This window comes from Stomoxys calcitrans, chromosome 1, assembly GCF_963082655.1.
Source record: "Stomoxys calcitrans chromosome 1, idStoCalc2.1, whole genome shotgun sequence".
NCBI classification, from domain to species: domain Eukaryota; kingdom Metazoa; phylum Arthropoda; class Insecta; order Diptera; family Muscidae; genus Stomoxys; species Stomoxys calcitrans.
Window position 1 is genome coordinate 30,981,260 of NC_081552.1, and position 6,204 is coordinate 30,987,463.

Consider the following 6,204-nt stretch of genomic DNA (forward strand, 5'->3'; position numbering starts at 1 on the left):
CACCGCTTAACTCTGGGTGCACCCTCGCTCGTTGCAGATCGGGGTACAAACAAAACCATAGAAAACAGTTTATGGGTGAAGACACGAAACACTGTCACATCGACAATAACCACTGTTCTCTGCTTAGCCAATTGTGTAGCTTAGCCACATTTTAAGCTTTTTTATCTTTTTTCCTCGAGTTTCATTGTCCATGTTGCACAACTAAGGACCAATTCCGCCCCTAAGCTACTATAAATTTTAGTCAAAATGCACCAAAAAGAAACAAGAAATTGTTACCTACCGCAAAAAATACAATAAATTTCCAAGTATAAAATAAAACCAGTAAAAGGTGAATACGTGTGTAGCTCATTTAAATTGCATGTCTACGTGTGTGTATGTTAGTGAATGCATGTGAGGTGTGCGTCCCGCGCCCGAAAGAGATACGAATTTTCGAAAGTGTGATTGACACAATAAATGCAAATTACAAATGAAAGGAAAAAAACAAAGGTGAAAAACACAAAAAAAAAACAGAAAGCGCGACCACATCAATTAAAACCAAGTAAAGAATAAGGCATTGTAGATCCCTACAAAGAGTTAAGCAAACAAAAAAAATACTTATTTAAAAGTAAATACTATAAAACACCGTTTAAACAAAGTCATAATTCATGGAAATCTTCAAGTGAATTAGAAAAGAAACCGAAAGGGCGGGTAAATAATATGATGGACGTGGCCAAGTTGAAAATTAAAAAAAAAAAAACACACACACACACCAAACTTCACCCCAACTGAATATTCAAGAATTATGCAAAAGCTCATTACTCTTTGAACTAAAACAAAATTCTTGGGGTAAAATACAACAAAAAACGACGATCACAACACACACACACTAAGGACAATGACAGAGGCAGCAATAGGACATTGTTTGTGAATAAAAGTGGCAGATGTTTTTAACACTACTCGTTGCAAACGCTATTCACCTCCACTATCCCCCGCCACAACTGCTCTCATTTCCAATTACTTAGATGGTCGGTCACCTAGAGCACCGTGATGGTCAAATTAGGTCACTGCTGTAATAGGCACTTTTTTTAGTTATTTGTTAACATCAATTCTCAGGGTCTTTTGTCGTGGAATGTAAATATGTAAGCCGACATAGGCACATAAATATGTGTGTACATAATATACGTTGTCGTCGACGTCTGTTAGTTTTGATTTCACCCCACTTTTGAAGAGAATCTAAGCGAAAACCCACAAGAAGTTGAGTTGCATAAAAGCACCGCAGTCCACACAACAAACAAGCGAAGGCATTTTTTACTTACACAATTATTGTTTCATGTATGCTGCAGTTCGCTAAACATTTATTTATTTATTTCACGTTTTCTTAGGTATAATAATAAACCTTTTTCTTTTTATTAATATTTTAGTATTGGAACAGCAATACCATTGCATTTGCTTAAAATGGCGCCGTTTATTTTTTCTCTTTGGGTATAGGGAAAGGCCAGAGCGTCGACAGAATTTCACTTCTTGATTTTGCACTTAGTTTTCTTTTTTTTCACACTATTACTTGGAAATTCTTTATAAATTTTATATCATTTTGAAGCGCAGCTTTAAAATTTTAATTATTTCGCAAAATTACTCATTAATTTTAAGCATTTCTACCATAAATTGATTGTTTTAAAAACTAAAAACTAAACTTCCCCACGAAAATAAAAATGAAATGCAGTGTTGGAAAACCTTGTGAAAATATGTACAATCGATAACTGAGTATTTTCGATTTGAGGCGATAAACGATTTATACTTTAAACGACTTGGTTATTCGTCATCGAGTACTCACTAGCCAACGGAGTTATATGGTCCTTTTAGACGGCATAACATTATCGTACTCATATTGTGTACGTGTTGATTGATTTATTTGGCACAGCAGGCGTTTTTCAATATCTGTCAATTGACGATTACACATTTCTTTGCAAACGGTAATCATTAGACGCCATTCATTGAAAAAATCAAATGACTTTGATTTCTCAGCCATGACTGATGGTTATGTGTACATGTGACGCTTACAACCTTATTTTCACCAATACTATTACAATGACCACGCATCATGATGTGGCATGTAAAATCCCCATTACAACAAAAACAAACTATCGAACCAGTATAAATCAGACTTGATCACAGACAGTAATTGGAAAACCAACCACTCTTTTAAGAGCCACCAAGTATTATCGATCAGACTTTTGAGCGCAGACAGTAAATGGATGTAGATAAACCGATAACACTGCTCATAAAATCCGGATTAAGGGCTCTCGTCAGCTGATTTTATAAATGTAAACACAGATTATCGATCCATTAATTCCGGATTTAAGCTGACTATTCTGTTCAGCGACGTTTAAAAAAAGCCCACATTATTATAGTAGTTTTCATGACATAACTACCAGATACCGTGTACCGTAAACAGCTGAGTACAATTTTTCTCTCGCGAAGTGCACTATCTATCGATGAGTTTTGGTTGTGTGTGTATTATAGTTAAGAACCATAGCACACACAAACAACAAAAAATGGTGCGAACTATTTAGTAACATACACAAAATCAGAGTTGCACTAATCACAAATTTTGACAGATAGTGTACTCAATATTTTGTTGTTGGTCAACTGCCACTACCTGTAAATAAATATATCTTGGTAGTTTTATGCCGTGGTTCCACTAAAGCGCAAATCTTTAGCTTTGCACAAATCTCCAAAGTCCGTTTCCACTACATTTATGGAGGTTTGCAATTCGAGTTTTCGAACTGTAGGTACCAGCTGATTTCGACAACATTAATGGACGAATAATTGGTAAAAAAATTATGACGGAAATTCGTTTTGTTGAAAGTGTGAAAACAGTTGCGAGGCTATGTAGCCTTGACTCGTCTATTTTGGCAATACTTCAACTACAAAAAAATTCGCGTCGTCGTAAACTAAGAAGGATGCGAATTAAACAATACCTTTTGCATCTTTTTTAAAAGAAAGTAAATTAATTTTTAATAAAACTTAGAATGAACTTTAATCAAATATACTTTTTTTACACTTTTTTTCAGGATTCACTAATAGAAGGTTAGGTCACATGCAAAACACAAAGTGGATAGGCCCCATAAACATCATTAAGGATGTCAAATCTGACGATTGAAAATGTCATCATATAGGAGAAAACGTAAACAAAGAATGAATGTAAAAAGAGAACAAGTTGACATCCTCAATGCCAAGTACTGCCAAATATTAAAAAAAAAGTATATCGGCTGATCGCTTGGCTTAACCTTATTCAGTGAATCCTGACTTTTTTTCTAAAGCAAGCTAAAAGTAAAAGCTGATAACTGACAGAAGAAAGAATGCAATAACAGAGTCCCAAGCTGTGAAAAAATTTGTCAACGCCGACTATATGAAAAATCCGCAATTACTTTTTGGGCAACTCAATACGAGGAAGCAAGATACTTGTTTCAGAAAAGCTATTTCATTTGACAAAAGAGTGGCAATTGCCCTGTATACCCTGGATTCCTCAGTGGAATTTTGCACAATTGCAAATTTATTTAGGTGCATCAAAATCAGTAATTGAATTTGAATTGTAATTGAATTTTGTCAGGAGATCTTCAAAACCATTTGCACCTAAATTACTTTCCATTAACTCCAGAAATTGTGGAAGAAAATTTAAAAGTTTTGAGTTGAATGGATTGCCGCAATGTCTAGGAGCTACAAGTAAGTATTATGTATGTAATATATGGATGAGATAGGCAAATCATATTCGTATCAATAAACCAATAATTTTAGATGGAACACACATTGAAATTCACCCTCGTTGTGATGAAGCAGTAGATTATAACAATCACTGGTTTTGACAGATAGTGCACTCATTATTTTTTGTTGGGCAACTGTCACTACCTGTAAATTTATATATCTTGCACCAAACCCCCAGCACAACGGCATATCAAGAGTTTTTAAGAATTGTTTTCATTTTATACACGCCAAAAAACATCAGAAAAAGACCATTATTTCCGCGACTGGTAAATCCATACAAAAATCCTAGCACCGATTTCCCACCATCGATATATGTAAAGGGGCCAGGTAAGACAGCATACACACAACAACATATATACACGGGTGGCATATAGCCTGCCGAATAACAGCTGTTTGGAGCGGATAATCGCTTGTTCGGTCAAACGCATAAATCATACGGACGGGCAACAAGGCTGAAAAGAATTCTGGGGCAAATTCGCACATTAAGGTAAGTCAATTCATTGGTAATATAGGTAGGCTAATGTCCTTTTCTGTTTACAGTAAACCTATCAACATATGTTTATTGAGATACTCATGGCCAATTCACTTGATAGTGTGAAAATTATTTGTCAAATCACGTCACTTCGATCTTCTCCCGACAAACCATTCAGTACATGAACCTGATAATAATTAAAAAAACAAGCTACTACCCCCGTTTTGAGTTAGTCTCTAATCCTAATCGTTTGGGTGCCGGGCCACAACGAAGTAAGGGGGAATGAAAGAGCAGACGATTTGGCGGTGAAGGCCAGAGAACTGCCTTCAATAGACTTGGTTAACCGGAAGCCTTCCGGGTCTACGCTGTCCGAGATAAGGTCTTGGGCGACGAATGTGCATGCAACCCTGTGGAACAGCGAAATGGTCGATAGGACGGCGAAAGTTAAGTTTTTAGCTTGGTTGACAGTGACATGATAACAATGATGTCAACATACAACTGTTTTCTACCAAAACAACGCTTTACACGCAAAGTTTAATACAATTAAACAAATTAGCAACACTGTTTGAGACATTGTAAGATTTTACAAAATTTAATTGATGTTTAGCAACATTTTCCGCACAATCGAAGTCAGTACAAGGATTTATTTAAAAACACCACGAATTTAAAAAAATGTACACAATTATTTAGGGAAAGTGCTCTCAACTCAAATTTATTCGTTGTTGTTGTTGTAGCAGTTTATTGTGTTCTATCTTTCGTCTGCTTGATTCTGTTGAGTGTCAAGACCCAGGAACTCTGCGACTAAGATGGGGTGCGTCCACAGGGATCTGGGTCTGAGTCGAGTGGGTCTGGCCGGGCAGTTAAACAGGTGACGTGTATCGTGCGGTCCCTGGTTACAATCGGGACATACATCTTGCACGTCGGCATCAATGGGAATTCGTCGGCATCTGTGGGAATTGAGGCGGCAGCATCTGCCGGAACGTAATTGAGTCAGAACCACTCTGGTTTGCCGGGGGAGGTCGATTTCTTCGGGTGCAATGGGTGGCGGTCGTTCTCCAAGGACTACATTCACCGTTTCTGCATGAATGTTGTTCAGACCCGCTTGATATGCCGCTTGATCTAGAGGTTCTCTCTTGTAGCGCTGAACCTCACGCTCTAGATCGTGTAGATCTACCTTAACGCTTCTGGGCGGTGGGTATCTATCCACAAGATGATGATTTGGATGGTTTCTGCGATAACAGCCCAAAAGGTATTGCTTAGACAGCATGTAGTTATGTCTTCGCACTGGTAGGATCTTTTTCTCCTGATGGAGGTGGTCCACATGAGAACTGAGGAGACAGCCCGTCGCAGTTCGGCGAGCGGCATTCTGACAGATCTGAATATTATTTCACTGCGTGTCACAAAGTTGACGAGACCACACTGGCGCTGCATAACTTACCACAGACCGGTCAATTGCTTTGTACGTGGTCAACAAGGTTTCTTTGTCTGCACCCCAAGTGCTGCCAGCGAGTGACTTGAGGACCTTGTTTCTACTTTTGACTTTACTGCAGATTGCTGTGGCATGTGGGGAGAAAGTGTAAGAGCTGTCAAATGTGACGCCAAGTATTTTGGGACACTTGATGGTAGGAATCATTTCTCCATCGACCATCACAGTCAGCTCAGTATTCACCTTACGCGTATTTGTAGTGAACATTTGATTGCTGTCAAATTCCGCTCGCGAAACAATTAAACATTTCCGCGTCTATTCCGAAAACAGAATATAATACCAACCCCAAGACAACGTCAGATTTTTAATCGTTGTTCGTGGTTGCAATTTTTTGGAGAGGGAGGGAAAATTCGTCCATAGGAAATCTATTGTCTGTGATGTGAACACAGAATTAACGTCTTAATACCGTCAAACTGGCCGATTGTATTCAGATGTTCGCGTGAGACCACCTTTTTAAATCCACCATAGATATTCTGGATAGTGCAAAGTTGTACTGCTAAGTTAT

At 37.9% G+C, this 6,204-nt stretch overlaps 1 protein-coding gene across 1 annotated transcript in view; it reads right to left on the minus strand.

Moving 5' to 3' along the window:
• LOC106086271 (histone-lysine N-methyltransferase ash1) overlaps positions 1–1,688 on the minus strand; it is a 39,899-nt gene extending 38,211 nt beyond the window's left edge. The window contains exon 1 of the mRNA XM_013250870.2: positions 1,296–1,688. The gene's annotated coding sequence lies outside the window, so the exon portion shown is untranslated. The remainder of the gene's footprint in view (positions 1–1,295) is intronic.
• Positions 1,689–6,204: the final 4,516 nt, after the last annotated feature.